Raw genomic sequence first — 19,301 nt, 5'->3', positions numbered from 1 at the left:
CACCTGCGTATTTGACCTGGTTTGGGCCAAAATACTTTAAAGAGAGACTGCAGTAATGGTGTTTCTTGCCTGCCTGGAACCAGAAAGCACTGGAGATGTCATGAGAAGACCAGCCCTCAGTCAGGATGCAAGAACCAAAAATGGATCTGCAGGATAGACAACCGTGGTTTAATCAGATCAGACTCTACACTTTTATTGTGATTTTTCACTCCACCAGTGCCAAATGGTTGGTATCACTGTAAGGGAGACACTGCCTATGCATATGTCTATTTGCATATGCAAATCTGGGACTTTGCACGCTTAGCTTGGGGTGACACCTTTACGGCGTGGCTTAGTGGAAAGTGTTGTGCATTGTATGAATTGCTGGGTCAGCTGCCTCCAAAGCACGCACACACATCCCTAGGGTTGCCAATTTTGCTTGGATATATTCCTGGAGATTTCATCACATGATATAATTTTTAATTAAAGATAAATCTTTCATTCCTGAAGACTCCAGGCCAATCCTGGAAGGTTGGCAACCCTACCTCCACCCCATCCCCGTGACCTCAGTTTGCTCTACTGATAGCCTGCCTCACTGCTTCTCGAAGAAACTCCACACACCTTTTTTGTCCATTCACAACACCTGTTCTTGAGGCCTGGGTTTATTCATGTAAAATAAATCTCAGAGCCTCAAAACAAAGTCCATTTGTCTATTACCCTCTTATCAGGTCACTCCCAGGACTTTACTACTTGTAGTCTCTCTTCCCAGATCTCTGTCAGACACTACCCAGCAGCCTCTGCACTCCACTCCCGTCTCCCTAAGCGTCATCCTCCCCCCACAGCTTCCTGATGCCCTTTATAGGGAATCAACTCCTCCGTACTCAGCTGATTCTAATTAAACCCACATTTCATCCCAGGTGTGGCAGGCAGAGCTAATTGTAAGAGGTTGGCCAGGCTTGTGGCCCTTAAAGGGGCAGGCCACCCTATCACAATGTACAAGTGATTGCACGTTCAAATCCCACTTCGTCTGTTGCAGAGGACTCAAGCTTATGAAAATGTAAGCCTGATTATTTACTTTATATTTAGAAGGTTAGCAGATAGAGGGCCAGATACTGACTGCTGCTGCTGCATCTACCTTGGTCAGTCTGCTGTGGGGGCTTATCGGAATTGTTCACCGTTTCTCCCAGCTAAGTGTTTGTTTACTCCAACAGTATATGCAGTGATGAGCTGCCAAAAGTTGAAGAACCGGTTCCTTCACTCACTCCAGGTCTTTGGCAAGTGAGTGAAGGAACGCCACCGAAAACCCGAAGTGAGTGAAGGACCTGCCGCTGAAGACCCGGAGCACCGCCAGGTGAGTAAAAATTAAAAAAGGTTTCTCAAGGGAGCCTCCCCAGCCAAGAACTCAGGCGGGCCGGACAAGATGGAGTTTGCCCACCCCTTTAACAATCGGTTCTAAACTGGCTTCAAAATTTAACAACCGCTTTGCGCGAACCGGCTCCAGCTCACCACTGAGTATATGTGATGTGCTGCACTGCAATGGTTTACTTACTATGGCAACCGCAGGCCCAGTGCTGAACTCTTTCCACAGCCCTTTCAAATATAGTCAGTGAATGGACTGCAAGATTCAGCCCTGTATTTCTATTCTACTCTATCCTATATAGGTTCTTACAGTGCTCAAATCACTGTAGCATGTGAGTACCTTCCGATAATGCATTAAGTGACGTGACTAATATCTGTCACATGTGGTTTATCTCATTCTTTTCCCAAGGGAAGTCATCCTATTTGAAATCTGTGTTGTTTCCTCCTTGCATACTTTGCAATATGAAGACTTTGATATCCGTAGTTAAACATATTTGTGACCCTTTTAAATTTATAATTATTAGTCAATGAAAATATGTAAATAGATATGCCAAAAAGAGCAATATTTAAAGCTTTTTCCAATATCTTCTGCACAATTCATGATTTCCCAAAACCTTTTATAAAAAAAATAGTCATAAAAATCAAAATGTTTTAACACTGAGGCTGGAAACCAGTAATGCAGTTTACAAAATCTAAAACTGAAACAAGCAGTGTGTTTTCAGGGGAGGGGGGGAATGCATTTGGATCCATTTGAGAAGGACTCATTTGAGAGAAAAGTCAACTGCAAAGCCTGCAGTCACTTGACCTCATATTATGACTATAAAACCAAACCTTCTAACTTAACTCTCCCCTAGCCCCCATTAAGTGTCTTGTTCAGCTGCTCTATGGTTATATAGAAAATATGCACCCTGCTTCTTTTTGGTTCAATTTAAATTATTTACTGTGATATTTTTACTTATTCATAATGGAGAGAAAGCCCTTTCCTTAAAGTCTGAGCACTAGATCTATTCTTTAAATCAGAAGAAGGGATGAGGTGGTTGAGCTGGGGATTTGCGTATTCAGTTTTTGTACTGGGGGAGAATGCATGATCCTATGTAGAGTAAGGTTAGATGCAGTTTGCTTCAAATTAGGTCGGTGTGCATACACACACACAAGATCAGAATTCAGGCTCAGCTTTATTATGCTCTTTTAGAATCAGTACTTGCTGGGACTTGCCACTCCTAAATTGAAGGCTCTAAGAAGGGCATCTTAAGAGCTGTTGTCCCACTTATTGGACAGTTCACAAATTCTGAACTTGCTAATTCAGAAAATATGCTTGATCAGTGTGTATTATACAGTGTGGCAAAGGCAGCAGTAAAGGATGACAACAGTTTGGCTAAAATTCATCCCTCATGTAATTCCATTGAAGCAAAGAATTACAGGGATGGAATTTGTATAGTGACACCAATGACAGGTCAAGAAGATTGACATTAGGAAGGAAATGAACAAGACCTGATGGAAATCTTGACATATGCAGAAGAAGACAGCCACAGGGGAGAGGTATAGATAATCTCTTTGAACTAATGACACCAGGATTTGGGGACAAGGATTAAAATTAAAGAAATAACAGACAAAATCAGAATGGAAGCAAAATGTTAACACATAGAAGGTGGTGAACTCATACACTGGGCAGCAGATCTAATTAATATAGCCGTAATAAAAATGTAAAGCAAGACAGCAACTTCACATGAAAGTCTTCTGGGTCATTACTGGATAAATGTAGTGAGTTACTCTTAGTACCTGGATTGCACACAGCAAGTTTCTGCTCCCATTTTTCTATTAGGTTTTTGTAACAATTCTGTACAAAATACTACACTATAAGAGAATGTTAAGGTTGCATGGTTACACATTTGAAAGTCAAAGAAATATCAAAGCTAAGGTTGCACTGCAACTTTGACTCTGCCCATTTGTGCCTATGCATTACAATGCAATCTTCAATTACATACATGTATATCATTTGAGAAATAATATACTATATTTATAACGTTAAATACACACTTGGAGCATCATATTTTCCCCCTTGTTGTATTTGTTCATATATACTAATTTTGTTGTTAAAATGGTCTACTGTATTTTCATTGATTTTTGGTTCTGATCGGCTCAGTGACCATTACTTTGTTTAGAAGTTAATTGGCCCTGCCAGGTCAAATTCTGACAGGTGCTGAGCATCTGCAACTTCCACTGAGTTCAAAAAGAGATAAAAATGCTCACCCATGTCTCAGGATTTGGCTCTTACACTCTTCACACGTGACGTTCTCTTTTCTTCAAGGTCTGCATTTTAATAATTTTCTCAGCCCTCACACTCATATTGAAGACGATATTTTAATACAAATATACCTTTTAGGATTGCCACCTCTGAGGTACAAAGAAATGGTGTGCCTGAGAGGGCCCTGAGCCCTACAGCTGGCAAGCTGGTAGTGTGTATGAGCACCCTTAGAGATTTCCTGGAACAGCTACCTCAAAAAAGGGATAATCCTGGGAAAACCTGGACAGGTGACAACCTGACTGAAGTGTAGTTCAGTATTAGCAGTTCTGACATTGTTTCTCAGTGAAATACACACATGGGTGAATGAACTTGAAAAATATTTTCTGTTTTGCCAGTTTCTACTTGGTCCAGGCATATTTCCCTATTACTGATGTAGTCCAAAGCCAAGTGAAGTCACTGAGCGTCTCCCTTGGCTTCCAGGAGTTTTGGATCAGGCCCCATGCAAATGGGGAATATCTCTCAAATTGGTAGAATCTGTCAAAATTCATCCATGTTTTTCTTATTTTTATTAGCAATATATTTTTGTTTGACTGGTCTTTTGTAGCAGTGTAACTCTTGTATTTTTCATGTGGTTTAGCATCATAATTCCTTTCTCTTGTTAATAGATTTACTTTCCTTAGTATATTGCAAAATTTCTCCTTTAGGCCCTGATTCAGGAAAGTATATAAACATGAGGCTAGACTATTCATTAAAGCCCCAATTCAATGAAAAGTGAGTAACTTGTTTACAAAATTTTATAGTCAATTAAATTAAAAGGCCAGCACATTTAAATTGATAAAATAATATACTTTTGAAACACATACATTAAAGTGTGGTACTCATTGCTACAAGATGCCATCCAGGCCAAGAGATTAGAAGGAATTTAAAATGATTAAACATTTCCATGGATAATGAAAACATCCACAGTCATTTTAAATAGGATATTAGATATAGCTCCCTACTATACTAATAATAGAAGATAATGTTGAGACAAACCCCACCCTAAATATAACTGTTCGGAAAAGGAGGAAATAGCATCAATCTCAAAGATTTACCTACTAGCCAGTGTTTACTTGCATTTTTTATGCTTCTGTGTTTAGAAAGAAACCAACAAAACCTTAGAGCATTGAAGTGCTATGCTGTGAAATATCTTCAAGGGCTGGATTTGGGCAAAGGGAACAAGAATCTGGAAGAGACTAAAATGTGAAGAAAGTCATAGTAGGCAGGGTAATTCAAAGACAGATGGAACAGAATTGACAAGAACAAGCTAAGAAGGGTTAGATTGAAGAGAGAGAGTGAAAAAGCAAAAAAAAAAAAAAAAAAAAAAAAAAGGCAGGGGCAGGATGGAGGATACCCAAGAGCTGGTTAGACAGATGGAGTGCCAAAGGCAGCAGGGAATCTTCCTGAGAAAAGCAAGCACCCTAGCAGAAAGAATAGTTGACACATACAACATGTTAGTCGTCATCCTGATTCAGACAATGTCTTTATTACTTTTTTTTAAAAAATGATTTTTTGCTAAATGTGCAAGAACAGTTATGCAAATCCAGAATAGCAGGTAGGGTAACATTCAGCTCGATGATTTAAAAAAATCAGTATTGACAATAGCTGTGTTGCTAACGCACTCTAATTTTGCCACATTATCTATTTTTTCCCCTTCTGCTTTAAACCTACATCAACTGGCTTAGCAGTATCGTAAGGGTTGGATCACATTAGAAGAAGGAATACATGATGATTGCTCTTTTAAATCTTTCTTTACCAACCCTTTTCTCGTTGCTTGAAAATGTAATTCTAGCCAAAGATCTTCCATAATTAAAGAGTAAACCTGTCCAACTAATTAGAAGTTTTCTCATGCCCTAACTATAGCTATGGGCATTGAAATAGAGTTTAAGGCAAACCACACAGCAGCGGAAGCAGTTGAATTATTTAAAATGAATGTCTGTTTTCCAAACCATATGCAGTGGAAAAAAATAAACAGTGAGATCAGAAACAACAACAAAAAGATAGGGATTTTCCTTGGCCAGGTCAGCAACCCAAAGAGCTATAGAAGCCTTCCACAAATATTATTGATAACGTGGGAATGTGTCAAAAATACTGAATGTCATGCCATTCTGACTCCTGGCCTTGATTATGTAATTGCTTTGTATACATGACTTGCTGCCAACTGTGACTTACGTAGGAACACCCTAAGGAAAAGTACTACAGTGAAACCCTAGTAAAGAGTTTTTAATGTAAAGGGATACTGTCAACTAGGGATGCACAGGGATTCTGATGTTCTTATTTGTTTTCTGCTGACTGAGGGAGGAAGAGAGAAAAGAGCCTGTTTATTTTGTCTAATTATATATACTTCATCCAAGATTCCCTCTTGAATACCTCCACAGTCTCTTAAAATGAGGTGTTCTCACTCCCTCTTCAGGACTGAGTAGGCTGCAACCACAACACTTTCAGCTTCTGATGGTCCAAGAACAAGGGATACTGAACTCAGAACTCCAAATTTAATTCCCTACTCTGTACTGCAACCCTACAAAATTTACTCACCCAGTTCCCTGAGTTGATAGTATTTTTGATGAGTGTGTAAAATGTCATTAGCTTTTCCAATATCATTGACACTGACCAGTTTGAACTTTTCAGGTTGCATGGCTTCATTTCTAGAAAGTATTTTTAAAAATCAATTCTACAGGCCATCATGCATGGATCGCCATCACGGGGGTTGACAGGATGCAGTGTGATCTTTTTCCAGTCAAAGATTAAAGTGTGCATTTTTCTGCCACCATAGTTATTTGGACAGCCAAAGTTATGTTTGATCTTGCAGTCTTTACTGAAGTCAAATAGATTTTTGCCTAAGAACTACAAAATTGGGCCCACAGACATTTCCATCCTCTGTACAAGATAAGGTGGTAAGTACAGCATTCTTGGGTCATCCCTCCAATGCATTTTAGCTCTGAAAATGGGGATGTTGCCTGATCTTTAGATTGTGTATTAAATATATTGATTACTTAAGAATCCTCAGTTATCACTTTGAGGGTTGCCAAGTTCTTGCCCCAAGATCAGGCCCAGTTTTATTCAAATTATTATATAGTTGGGAATCCTGATGTGCGCAGTTGCAACACTCAAACTGTAGGAGCTCATTTATATTTACAAATATAGTTTATTAGTATACTTAGTACAGTATAGTAAGTAATATATTTAGTACAGTATATCCCCAACTTAGTAAGATGGAGATACTACAGAATGTACATCTGCACATCCATATACTCTCACCATCTCCTGTAGAACAACCTGAAATGTTAGTCATCATCACCAGTGGCCATCTGGTACCTCCCAGGGACTACATCTCCTCCTCCTATCGCTCTTATGCTGGGATGCCACTTTTATAATATGTTACGCTGATGCCGCTATGTTTGATGCATATTCAACAGGGGATTTTCCACCTTTTCCTTATTTGTACTTCCTCACCTTACTAATGTTGGAGTGTCTTTTCCCTATAGGTTAGTATATCAGTGATCTCAACTTATTATCATATACGTCCATTTGTTACCATTGCCCTTTTGTGGTTAGTATCACATTTTTTATTTATGTTCTAATTGGTTATTTTGGTTCTTTCCAAGTTGTGGTGTACCTGTTAATCTGCTTTAACGCATCCTCAATGTTAAAGGTGGCAGCCATATACGGACCTTATGCTTTAGCTCATCACCATCTATCTAGGTCAGTGGTTCTCAGCTGTGGTCCACCGCTTCTTCAGGGAAAGCCTCTGGCGGGCTGGGCCAGTTTGTTTACCTGCCACATCCACCGGTTCAGCCACTCTCAGCTCCCACTGGCCACAGTTTGCTGCTCCAGGCCAATGGGGCCTGTGGGATGCGGTGGAGAGCACATCCCATGACCCGTGCCGCATCCCGCAGCCCCCATTGGCCTGGAGCAGCGAACCGCAGCCAGTGGGAGCCGCGACCGGCCGAACCTGCGGATGCAGCAGGTAAACAAACCAGCCCAGCGTGCCAGGGGCTTTCCCTGAAGAAGCAGTGGACCACAGTTGAGAACCACTGATCTAGGTGAAAGGTCTCAAACATATGTATGTGAACTTTGCCTTAGTTCAACATAGAGGATGTGGCCTGCAGGTCCCTTGTATTATAGCCAAAATATACTCTAAAATAGACCTCTAAATCTATTATAATAAAAACAAATAATCAAATCCATAAGAAAATAAGAAACTTTACAAGAAAAGATATATAGGCAAGCAAGCAGGCTAGCCTTAAATGTATCTCATGTACCTGTTATGTATGTCAGTTCATTGCAGGACATGTCTCTGGTTGACTCATATACGTGTGGTAAGAAATTCCCCTTAAACTCTATTTTCAACTCCCCAAATACTTGGGGTTTTCCGTTGGATCATTTATCTGTGCAAAGTTTATCTGTTCAAAGTTCATAGGCCTCAAGCCTTATGCTAACTTGCTGAAGCTAATGTCTTACAAGATATACAGGCCTGTAGGTTTCTTGCATTACTGCTGAATATAATGCAAAGCAGAATATAATCCAAAGCAGTAAATATAATAAAGGCAAGCTAGCCCACTGGGCTACAGTAACAGTTAATATAACAAAGCCCATTGGGCTACAGGGAGGAGAAGATAATGAGTTAATGTTCCATGTGGGGAAGGGGAAGGGGGAATTTTCTGGTTCTTGGTCTTGCTTGTAGCTATCTTGATTAGGGAGTGAAAAGGAGCCCATGTTCCCAAGGAACTGGGAGTGAAGGTATGGGACCAACTCCCTAGAATGATCAAGTATTAGAAGGGAAGCCATGTCTGTCTGTATCCACAAAAACAATGAGGAGTCTGGTGGCAACTTAAAGACTAACAGATTTATTTGGGCAAAACTTTCGTGGGTAAAAAACCCACTTCTTTGGATGCATGGAGTGAAAATTACAGATGCTGACACATGAAGGGGAGGGAGTTACGTTAAAAGTGGAGAACCAGTGTTCACAGGGCCAACTCAATTGGGGTGGATGTGGTCCACTCCCTATAATTGATGAGGTGTCAATACCAAGAGAGGGAAAATTGCTTTTGTAGTGAGATGTACATCAGTGGAACTTCATCAATATACAGTAGGTGAAGATCTTGCCCATGGTCTTCAAGAAGGTCTCCCCAACCCACCTCAAAAAAGTTTAGAGCTCCCTTTTCATCTTCAACAGGTGAAGAGGCTACCACCAAGTAAAGAGGTATCTTTTGCCAAGGCGGGCCTTCTCCTGTTACAGTGAAACTCCCCATAGACTGAAAAAGCAGTTGTCTCTACAAGAGGAGTCCCATGAAAAAAAATGCTCACACTAGATCTTGGATCGCTGCTGGCTTCTTGGATTGCTGTGTACAAACACCATCAGCAGCCAGTTACTCACATGCAGTATGAAGGACAGAATGCTAATATCTGGGACCAACAATAAAAGCCTGACATACAATGCACTGAAGAAGCAATTCAAACTAAATCATGTTGCTAGTGGTTTCATAAGTCTGCGTCCAAAATAAATTCACTGCAATGTGCACTGTGGTCCTGCACATTTAACTGATACGAGGTTAGATTTAAGCATCTATTTCTTTTTTCCTTTAAAAAATAGACTGGAAATGGGACCGTGGAACTGACAAATGTTAGAGAGACTAGGTGGGCGAGATAGTATCTTTTATTGGACCAACTTCTTTTGGTGAAAGAGACAAGCTTTTGAGCATCAAGAAGAGCTCTATGTAAGCTGGATCTTTCACCAACAGAAGTTGGTCCAGTAAAAGATATTAGCTCACCCATGTTGTCTCTCTAATATCCTGGGACCAATGCAGTTACAACACTGCAAACAACAAATGCTAGAGAGACTTTCTGCCTGTTTCTCAAGGAACCCAAGAAAACTGACCTGTAATGTACAGTGTATTGGAACTGTGTTAACACCTAGAAAATCCTAGATGGGCTCCTATTTATAAATCCTTCAAACTCAGTTTGTGCTCTCTTATCACTCCTAACAAAGGAGAAAGCAATATGTGCCTCCCCATTGTTGGCAGTGAAATACATAGTAATAAAACAAACAGTATAAAAATTAAGGATGGGATGGACCGAATGAGGAAACAACAAAAGGGAATGTGTGTTTCTTCTCAGAGTAATTCAACTATCAGAAACGGCTGTGTGAAAGAAAAGGTTATGGTCTAAATTTTCAAAAATGACTAGTAATTTTTGGAGACATCTTAAAGGGGCCTGACTCTTCAGAGTACAAGTGCTCAGCACTGTTTGAAACTCAAGGTCCTTTTAATGTGTTTCAAATTGGGCGTCCAGATAGTGAGGCACCCCAAATCACTTGTTATGTCTGAAAATGTAGGCATATGTCTGTTCAGTGAATGTCTGTTCAATAGGTTTCGTTTACGATTGATTGGCTATAGTCATGTGATACAAAACAATTTTGAGTTCTTTAAACAATCTCAGCCTGTTGTAGCCAGCACATTAGAGCTCAGATGTATACTCTGAGAACCAATCTGCCATGTTGCTCAAAGAATCATGCTAAAATAGATTACACGTTGCACAGTGGTGGGGAAAAGGAACACTGTGGCGAAGGACAAACGTTTACTATTAGGAAAAATGCTATGGGTTTTTAATGTCCTTGCTGAGCTGATTTGTTTTGTTTGTTTGCTGTGGTGAAAATCTTGTGGGAGAAAGGATGGTCTTGTTGGTAAGGCTCTAACTGGGACTCTGGCTCTGTTCCAGACTGTGTGAACCTTGGACAAGTTATTTGATCTCTATGTCTAAGATCCCCATGTTAAATGGATCTTTCCCATCTCCTTTCTTCCTTGTCTGTTTAGATTGTAAGGTCTTCAGGGCAAAGACTGTCTCTTACAAGTGTTTCTCAGTGCCTAGCACAATGCAGCTACAAACCGCACTCCTGTCCCTGATGTTCATTAGTTGTCCCCCGTAATTATTTGGTTTTCCAGGTCCTGTGGACCCCCCTCTTAGGCTGTGGGGGGATCCTTTGCCCGCCCACTTCCTGGATCCCAATAAGACAATGCAGCTCCAAACTCAGTTGGGTCCACTAGGCCCTAATGCAAACTGCCTAGTGGATGAAGGTTTGAATTAACCAGGCCAGGATTTGAACATGTTCACGTGTAGTCTAGGTATTTCATTTCTGACAATTGTGCCATTGCTTCATGTCAGAAAATGTCACGTTGAGGGCATGGGCAAAGTAAAATACAGATGTAATATTGTTGAGTTGCTACTTATTTTTATACCACACTATGCTGCTACTTATACTTATTATGTTCCACATTGAAATTCAGCCAAGGTATATATGTACTTAATTTTTTTTCCTGGAGAACATGATGGTTTTTGGCACCAACCCATATGATAGTCTCATAAACAAACTAAGGAAATGTAGTCTAGATTAAATTACTATAAGGTGGGTGCAAAACTGATTGAAAAACAATGCTCAAAGAGTAGTTATCAATGGTTCACTGTAGAACTGAAGGGAGACATCTTGTGGGGTCCTGCAAGGGTTTGTCCTGGGTCCAGGATGTATCTTCATTAATGATTTGGATAATGGATTGAAGAGTGTGCTTATAAAATTAGCAAATGATGCCAAGCTGGGAGTGGTTTCTCGCACTTTGGGGGACAGGATTTGAATTAAAAATGACCTTGACAAATTGGAGAACTGGTCTGAAATCAACAAGATGTAATTCAGTAAAAAAGAACTACCCCTAAAAAAGGGAAATCAAATGCACAATTACAACATGGGGAATAACTAGCTAGGCAGTAGTACTGCAGTAAAAGATCTGGGGTCTTAATGGATCACAAATTCAATACAAGTCAACAGCATGATACAGTTGCTAAAAAGGCTAATATCATTCTGGGGTGTATTAACAGTATGTTAATAGCTTTATATGTAAGACACAGGTGGTAATTGTCCCACTCTACTCAGCACTAGTGAGGCATCAGCTGCAGTGCTGTGTCCAGTTCTGGGTGCCACACTTCAGGGAAGATGTGGACAATGTGAAGAGAGTCCAGAGGAGAGGAACAAAAATGAAAAATGGTATAAAAAACCTGACATATGAGGAAATGTTAAAAAAAAAAAAAACACTGGGCATGGTTAGTCTTGAGAAAAGAAGACTGAGGGGGAACCTGATAAGTCTTCAAATATGTTAAGGACTGTTATAAAGAGGATGATGATCAGTTGTTCACCATGTTCACTAGGTAAGATAAGAAGTAATGGGCTTAACCTGCAGCAAAGGAAATTTAGGTTAGCTATTAGGAAAACCTAACTATAAGATAGTTAAGCACTAGATCAGGCTTCCAAGGGAGGTTGTGGAATCCCTGTCACTAGAGGTTTTTGAGAACAGGTTAGACAAACATCTCTTCTGGGTGGTCTGAATATTCTTGGTCCTGCCTTAGTGAAGGGGGCTGGACTATATGATCCTTTGAGGTCCCTTCCTGCCCTACATTTCTATAATTCTGTGGCTGTGTGTAGTTGTCATAGTATAATTATCCAGTTGCTGCTAACAGCAAACTCCGTTTACACAATATATCTTACGGTCGTCAATTTTTAAATGTATTTAATAAACTACATCTGAATGATTTGTTCCTGTGATTGTTCCATAATTACTCTGTAACTATTGTATAGTAAAAAGAAAAGGAGTACTTGTGGCACCTTAGAGACTAACAAATTTATTAGAGCATAAGCTTTCGTGAGCTACAGCTCACGAAAGCTTATGCTCTAATAAATTTGTTAGTCTCTAAGGTGCCACAAATACTCCTTTTCTTTTTGCGAATACAGACTAACACGGCTGCTACTCTGAAACCTATTGTATAGTAGTATTTTATTCTGTATAGGTTTTTACTGCATTCATCACTGTTGTGTCTGAGCACCTACTATGATAAGTATAATACTAATGATGTGTTACATTTAAAAATTAGGATTAAAATGTAAAGATGTAACTCTGAATTGTGTTAAAGTTGATTAGCAAAATTAGTTTACTTTCTGCCAGTCAAATTCGAGAGATTGGGAGAAGCCCAAAGACTGTGTCAGATATTTCTCATGTTCTGTGGGGTTCCTGTAACATGGTCAACAATAATGTAAGGAGACATGGATTTCAACTTGCTAATAATAGTCTTTGACCTGATAGAGTATTTCTCATGGCAGAGCTCAATGGACTTTACAGAGGAAGGTAAGTATCTCAATCCCACTTTACGAATAAGGAAGCTAGATACAGAGGTGAATTGACTCAGCCAGTGTCACAGAACAGGTCAGTTGCTTAGCCAAGAATGGAACCAAGGTCTCTCTGATTCTCTCTAGTGCCGTATCTACTGAGCATGCTGCTTCCACAAGAAAAGTGGGTGTGGAACAGAACAAAATGGCAAAAAATCATTCTGCAGCTTCTAAAACTCTCTGCAGAGTGAGTGTGGAGAGGCTTGAGAAGCACAGAGTCTGATGTCTGCTGAACTGAGCCCATTATTTCTATATCTGACTTAGGCTCTTTTCTATAGAGTGAACAGACATTATTTCCCAAATGAAAAAGGGCATTTGTCACTATAATCAGAGCCATTCTTCCAACATTGAAGACCATGAAATGAATCAAAGTGCTGCAGCCCCACAATGCTCCAACTCCTGAAAGAATTTCACATACAGCACATTTCCCAGCTTAATACATTTCAAACTACAGACACTGCTAATAAGATAAAAGGCAGCAAGAGGCAATGACAAATCAGAGACTCTTGCCTCCAACAATCATGCATGATTTACCATGGCAAACAAGTGCACTATAAGGAAAGTGAAAGCCCAGCACTCTTTCAGGCCTCCTGCTGCAGCCTTTTATGGTTTTATTATTATTTTTTTATCCTGTTTGTCAAAATAATGGTCCTTTATCAGCACTGATTGCAGGGATTTTGACTCCTTGCCTGCTGGGTTTCCCCTCCGCTCTGTATGTGTCTCCTAATTGAATATTTTTCCATTAGTAGAAAGGTTTCAAATAACAACTGGGAAAAAGATATAGCAAGACAGAATTGAGACCTCCCACCTCTCCTCCAGAAACAGGAAATATTCTCTTCTCACTGTACAGCCCCAATGCTCACTAGAATAGACAATGACATTTGTAAGCAAACTACAGTAAAATCCTAATGTGGACGTTATAAGTGATGATTATAACTAGACGAATCACCCGAACCTCATTTCCCATCTCAGTGAGTTCGGAGCAAAGAATAAAATTGCTACCTGTGGTGTGATCTTGTATTAGCCATTCCTGCCTGTCTCTTGATATCCTGTTGGCAAGTGATCATTTCATAATTAAAAGGGTGAATTATTAAATGTTCCCCTTTTGTACTATCATTTCTGCTGAAGCACCAGCAGGCTGTACGCTGCAGATTCTGTAAGTGGCACCAGTGAATTGTGTTTCAGTCCTCTGTGAGCAATGTACTGTAAGTGCGGTGGGCTTGCATGTGGACAGGGAAGGGAGAGTACTTGTCAAGTTCTTATCCTGAAGGCTTGGATACTGCAAACAATCATTTTGTCTCCTTCTTTGTGAAATATTGGTGCCCGTGTGGTCCCACTGCGTCTCCGAGCAGAGAAGGCATGATCGGCCTGATTTTAAAAGCTGGATGTACAAAATTGCATCTGCCTAGCTTCTGTGCAAAAATATGTGCCAGTTATGCAATTGCATCCCCCTGACTTTTCAAATTGGGTGCTACCTGTTTCTAAATGGGATTCCTGCAGGTTCCTTAACTATGCAGTGTTGTTCACTTGCATTTCTTTGGTTAATGAAGATTTCAGGGCTGCTCAGAAAGCTCCCAAATGGGACTTTTAAAATAAAAACGGGGAGAGTAGGCACATATGGGAGAGATTTCCCCCACATATCAAGTCCCTGCTTTCTCTTCTTGAATCCCTTTGCTATTCTTTAAATTGTGGTTTTATTATCAGAATGCTTGTGGAAACTGCATCACATAGGGGAGATACATCAATACTGATAAAAATAATACTAATAAAACTATTATAACTTAATTTTCATGAGTTGTCACAAGCTTGTTTGCACCTTTACTGATTTATTAAGATATAACTACACATATATTATAGCCAGGATGCTTCGAAATATAACAATACATATGTTTTGCTAGTTATGTTTCAAAATATTAAAGCTAATTTAAAGGACAAGAATCCAGACAGTTTCTTCTTTTATCTTCTAAGGACAAGCAGACAAACCACTTTTAGGAAGAAACTGATAAAATCCTACATCCTTTTTTACAATTCAGAGCCAGAAATCTAGGTTATAAAGTGGGCTTTACCAATCCCACCCTCTTGCAAGAAAACCTTATGTGACAGGGTCGGGCCAGATGGCTATAGGAGAGTAATAGAAGGCAGATATATTAGCCCCAGGCTAAGTAGTTCCCTTTTCCCTGGGTAAGGTAGCAGGGAAGGTTCCAGAACAATCAGGAACCTTCTGGAGACAATTAAGACAGGCTGATTAGAACACCTGCAGCCAATCAAGAAGCTGCTAGAATCAATTAAGGAAGGCTAATCAGGGCACCTGGGTTTTAAAAAGGAGCTCACTTCAGTTTGTGGTGTGTGTGTGAGGAGGTGGGGCAAGAGGCAGTAGGAGTTGAGAGTGAGAACACAGACTGTTGGAGGCCTGAGGAGTACAAGCATTATCAGACACCAGGAGGAAGGTCCTTTGGTGAGGATAAAGAAGGTGTTGGGAGGAGACCATGGGGAAGTAGCCAAGGGAGTTGTAGCTGTCACACAGCTGTTCCAGGAGGCACTCTAGATAGCTGCATTCCACAGGGCCCTGGGCTGGAATCCGGAGTAGAGGGCAGACCCAGGTTCCCCCCAAATCCTCCCAACTCCTGGTCAGACACAGGAGAAGTTGACCTGGACTGTGGGTTCAGAAAAACGGCCAAGATGAGGGCTTCTGTGAAGCTCCAAGGCGAGCAAATCCGCCAATAAGTGCAAGACCCACCAAGGTAGAGCAGGAACTTTGTCACACTTAGTAGAACATAACGGCCATTCTGGGTCACACCAAAGGTGTGTGATGTGTTCCCTGTCGCCCATTACCAGCTTTTGGAAAATAGAGGCTAGTGACACCATCTCTGCCCATCCTGGCTAATAGACATTGATGGACTCCATGAATTTATCTAGTACTTTTTTTAAACCCTGTTGTAGTCTTGGCCTTCACAACATCCTCTGGCAAAGAGTTCCACAGGTTGACTGTGCGTTGTTCGAAAAAATATTTCCTTTTGTTTGTTTTAATTTAATTTGGTGACCCCTAGTTCTTGTATTATGAGAGGGAGTAAATAATTCTTTATTTACTTTCTCCATACCAATCATGATTTTATACACCTCTATCATATCCCCCCTTAGTTGTCTCTTTTCCAAGATGAAAAGTCCCAGACTTATTAATCTCTCCTTATATGGCAGCCATTCTATACCCCTAATCATTTTGTTACCCTTTTCTGAACCTTTTCCAATTCCAATATATCTTTTTTGAGATGGGGTGACCACATCTTCACGCAGTATTCAAGATGTGGGCGTACCATGGATTTATATAGAAATAGTAAGATATTTTCTGTCTTATTATCTATCCCTTTCTTAATTATTCCCACATTCTGTTAGCTTTTTTGACTGCTGCTGCACATTGAGTGGATATTTTCAGAGAACTATCCACAGTGACTCCAAGATCGTTCTTGAGTGGTAACAGCTAATTTAGACCTCTCATTTTATATGTGCAGTTGGGATTATGTTTTCCAATGTGCACTACTTTGCATTTATCAACACTGAATTTCATCTGCCGTTGTTTTGCCAAACAATGCCAAAGGTTGTGCTCTTAAAAACTTTAAAGAAAAATGTGTAGCTGGAGATGTTTTAAACTTTTTTGTTTATTTCTTAAATGTTGAAATGACAAATTCCTTTGTGCAGTGCATAATTGCAAATTTATTAGCTAACTGCAAAGTTCCGAATATCATTGCTCTGTAAACTTTATGTATCAACATGGAATCTAATGGCCTTGCTAAACTATTGTCAGAAGCCATTTAATATTTATATTAATTGAAATTAATTAATTTCTGGCAGTGCTCAAACCATTCTCAATCCACTCAAGAAGTGGAGAAAAATCGTTTTTCCCAAAATGGTCATATGGAAGCAACAACGTAAGAACTTTTGAAGAGTTATTTCATTTTAAAAGGCTCTTTTGAGAACTGAAAACTTGTATAAAAAACAGGAGTGTCTGGATAGTTTGAAATAACTATTTTATTTCCTGTCTCACTCTAAAGCAGTGTTTCCCAAACTTGGGATGCCGCTTGTTCAGGAACAGCCCCTGGCACGCCAGGCCGGCAACCCCCATTGGCCGGGCACAGCGAACCGCGGCCAGTGGGAACCGCAATCAGTCGAACCTGCGGATGCGGCAGTTAAACAAACCATCCCGGCTCGCCAGGGGCTTTCCCTGAACAAGCGGCATCCCAAGTTTGGGAAACACTGGTCTAAAGAATATCTCAGAGAATGCACTGATAAAAAAGAATGTGTTAAAATGTCCTTGGAAATTGTATGGTGCTTTCCTGCCTAAATAAGATCAAGAACAACTAAATGTTGCATATTCGTTAATAAACTACATATTTACAAGATGAAGTGTCTCTTAAAGACAACCCATGAAAGCATGAAACTAACCATCTTGAATCTAAAGAAGCCTGAAAGAGGTGTGTTCCAAGGTGTGTGGTCCTATAATTTCATGAAAATAGGAAGAAAGAGGGTATAAAAGATCTGAAGTGAGCCACCCACATCCTTCTGCTACCTTGCTTACACAGCAAACACTCCACAACTTATCCCACCCACCTTTCAAGCAAGCTGCCACAAACAGAGAAGACTCGAGCAGAGACCAGCTCAAGGAAAACCTTCCCAAAGCTTCAACCTGGATTGGTGAGAGAGAGTCAATTAAGACAGTGCCAAGATTTAAACTCTTGTAATAATTTTATTAGGATATGAAAATGCTGTTGTAACTTAAATTACTAATAGTTTCTCCTGATAATCATCCTTGGTTAGGCCAAGTATTTCTAGAGTGGAGATGGGCTAAACATAGATAAACAGAGAAAGAGTGGTCTGAAGATTCTTAATAATCATAATTGATTTGACTTAAGACAGCTCTTTAAATGGCTTGTTCTAAGTAACTCGACTAAATTCTATGAAATTGAAAAAGATATTTAAGTAAGATTACATACTTTAAACTTTATGGCCCAACTATAAATTGTTTAGGTTATTATTAACTAGACAGGCTTCACTTGTCCGTAAAAAGTTATTTTTCCCATGCATAAACAATTGTAAGTATCTGCTAAAATACTAAAACTTAATTTACAGTAATTTTGGGAAACAATATACTCTGGTCCTAATTTACCAGAGAAAAGACCCCCAGAAATGGTCCACTTTCAAAAGTGTAAATGTGACAGACTTTCCTGGGGTGCAACCTGGAACTGGGTACCACTGAGCCCTCTGACATACTCATCTGGGCCCCCTCTAACACTGTGAGGCTGTGACAAGCTGAAGACCTCACCCAGTCCTGCACTCCCACAAACCATCTACACAGGCAGGGACACACCTAGTTGCAGTTACATGAATGCTTCGCCTCAGCCACTCATGAACTAGCAATAGAGAGGCTCCAGCCAATTCCCCCTCAGCTCCACAGCCTAGGACTCCAGAGCTGTACCATCTTGCCCTGGTCAAAAGCCGGACCTGTATAAATGGTCTCAATGTGGAGAGGACAGTGCACCAGTTTTTGTTCCTGAGCAGATTCTCCAAGCACTTATACAAAACACGGTACTTTAGTTAAAAAATATAAAATACATGTATTAACTATAGAAAGATAACTTAAGTGATAAGTAGTGAGTGTACAGATCAAAGCAGATTACCTAAGAAATAAAACAAAATGCAATCTAAGCTTTATAAACTAGATAGGATTTCAATCAAACAGTGTCTTGCCCTGCTAGCTATTACAAGCAGGTTACAACTTTTGCATACACAGGCTGGAATTCTTCTGTCCTGCCTGGGACCCCCTTCCTTCATTCAGTCTTTGTTCCTCAGGTGTGTTGTAGGGGGAGTCAGGCCAAGTGATGTCACTTCCCCTCTTTTATATCTTCCAGCTTGCTGGAAAGGTCTTTGCTCATGACATGGGTGTCTGCCCCCTCTGGTCAAGCATTTTCCATTGCCTACGTGCTCCCTCTGGGAAGCCTCCATTGTAGACAATTCCTGAGAGAGTCTCTGGGCATGAGGATTCCCTTTAATGGGGCCATTAGCACTGTCTAACTTCTTCATTGTTGTACCTGAAGGCTAGTTGTGGGTGTTTCCAACTTCACAACATATTTCAGTAACACACACATAGCAAAACTTCATAATTTCACACACAATGACAACACATCCAACAGAATATTGATGTTCAACAGATCAAGACTTTTAGAATGATACCTCACAAGGCATACTTTGTACAAAACATATAATTATATGACAGTGGTGAATATGGGGGTTCCAGGGTCTTGCTTTGGGGCACAGAGTATCTCAGTCATAATCTTTGTTTTAGCTCACTTAACAGATGGATACAGAAGAGATTGTAACAGAAGTAACCAGTTTGCCATGTGTGCTGTTTTGTTTAATGTTTCCCTTTCCTTTCTTTAATAATAAAATAACCACACAAAATAATCACAGTCCTGGTATCACTTA

At 40.1% G+C, this 19,301-nt stretch overlaps 1 long non-coding RNA gene across 1 annotated transcript; it reads left to right on the top strand.

Annotated features, from left to right (window-relative positions):
- Positions 1 to 3,221: 3,221 nt before the first annotated feature.
- On the top strand, positions 3,222 to 19,082 carry LOC122458527. The gene is made up of 3 exons (XR_006278568.1): positions 3,222 to 3,233; positions 18,468 to 18,473; positions 18,953 to 19,082. It is a non-coding gene; the product is annotated as an uncharacterized LOC122458527 (long non-coding RNA).
- Positions 19,083 to 19,301: the final 219 nt, after the last annotated feature.

This window comes from Dermochelys coriacea, chromosome 2, assembly GCF_009764565.3.
Source record: "Dermochelys coriacea isolate rDerCor1 chromosome 2, rDerCor1.pri.v4, whole genome shotgun sequence".
NCBI lineage: Eukaryota > Metazoa > Chordata > Testudines > Dermochelyidae > Dermochelys > Dermochelys coriacea.
This window is presented reverse-complemented; position numbering and strand designations above follow the sequence as displayed.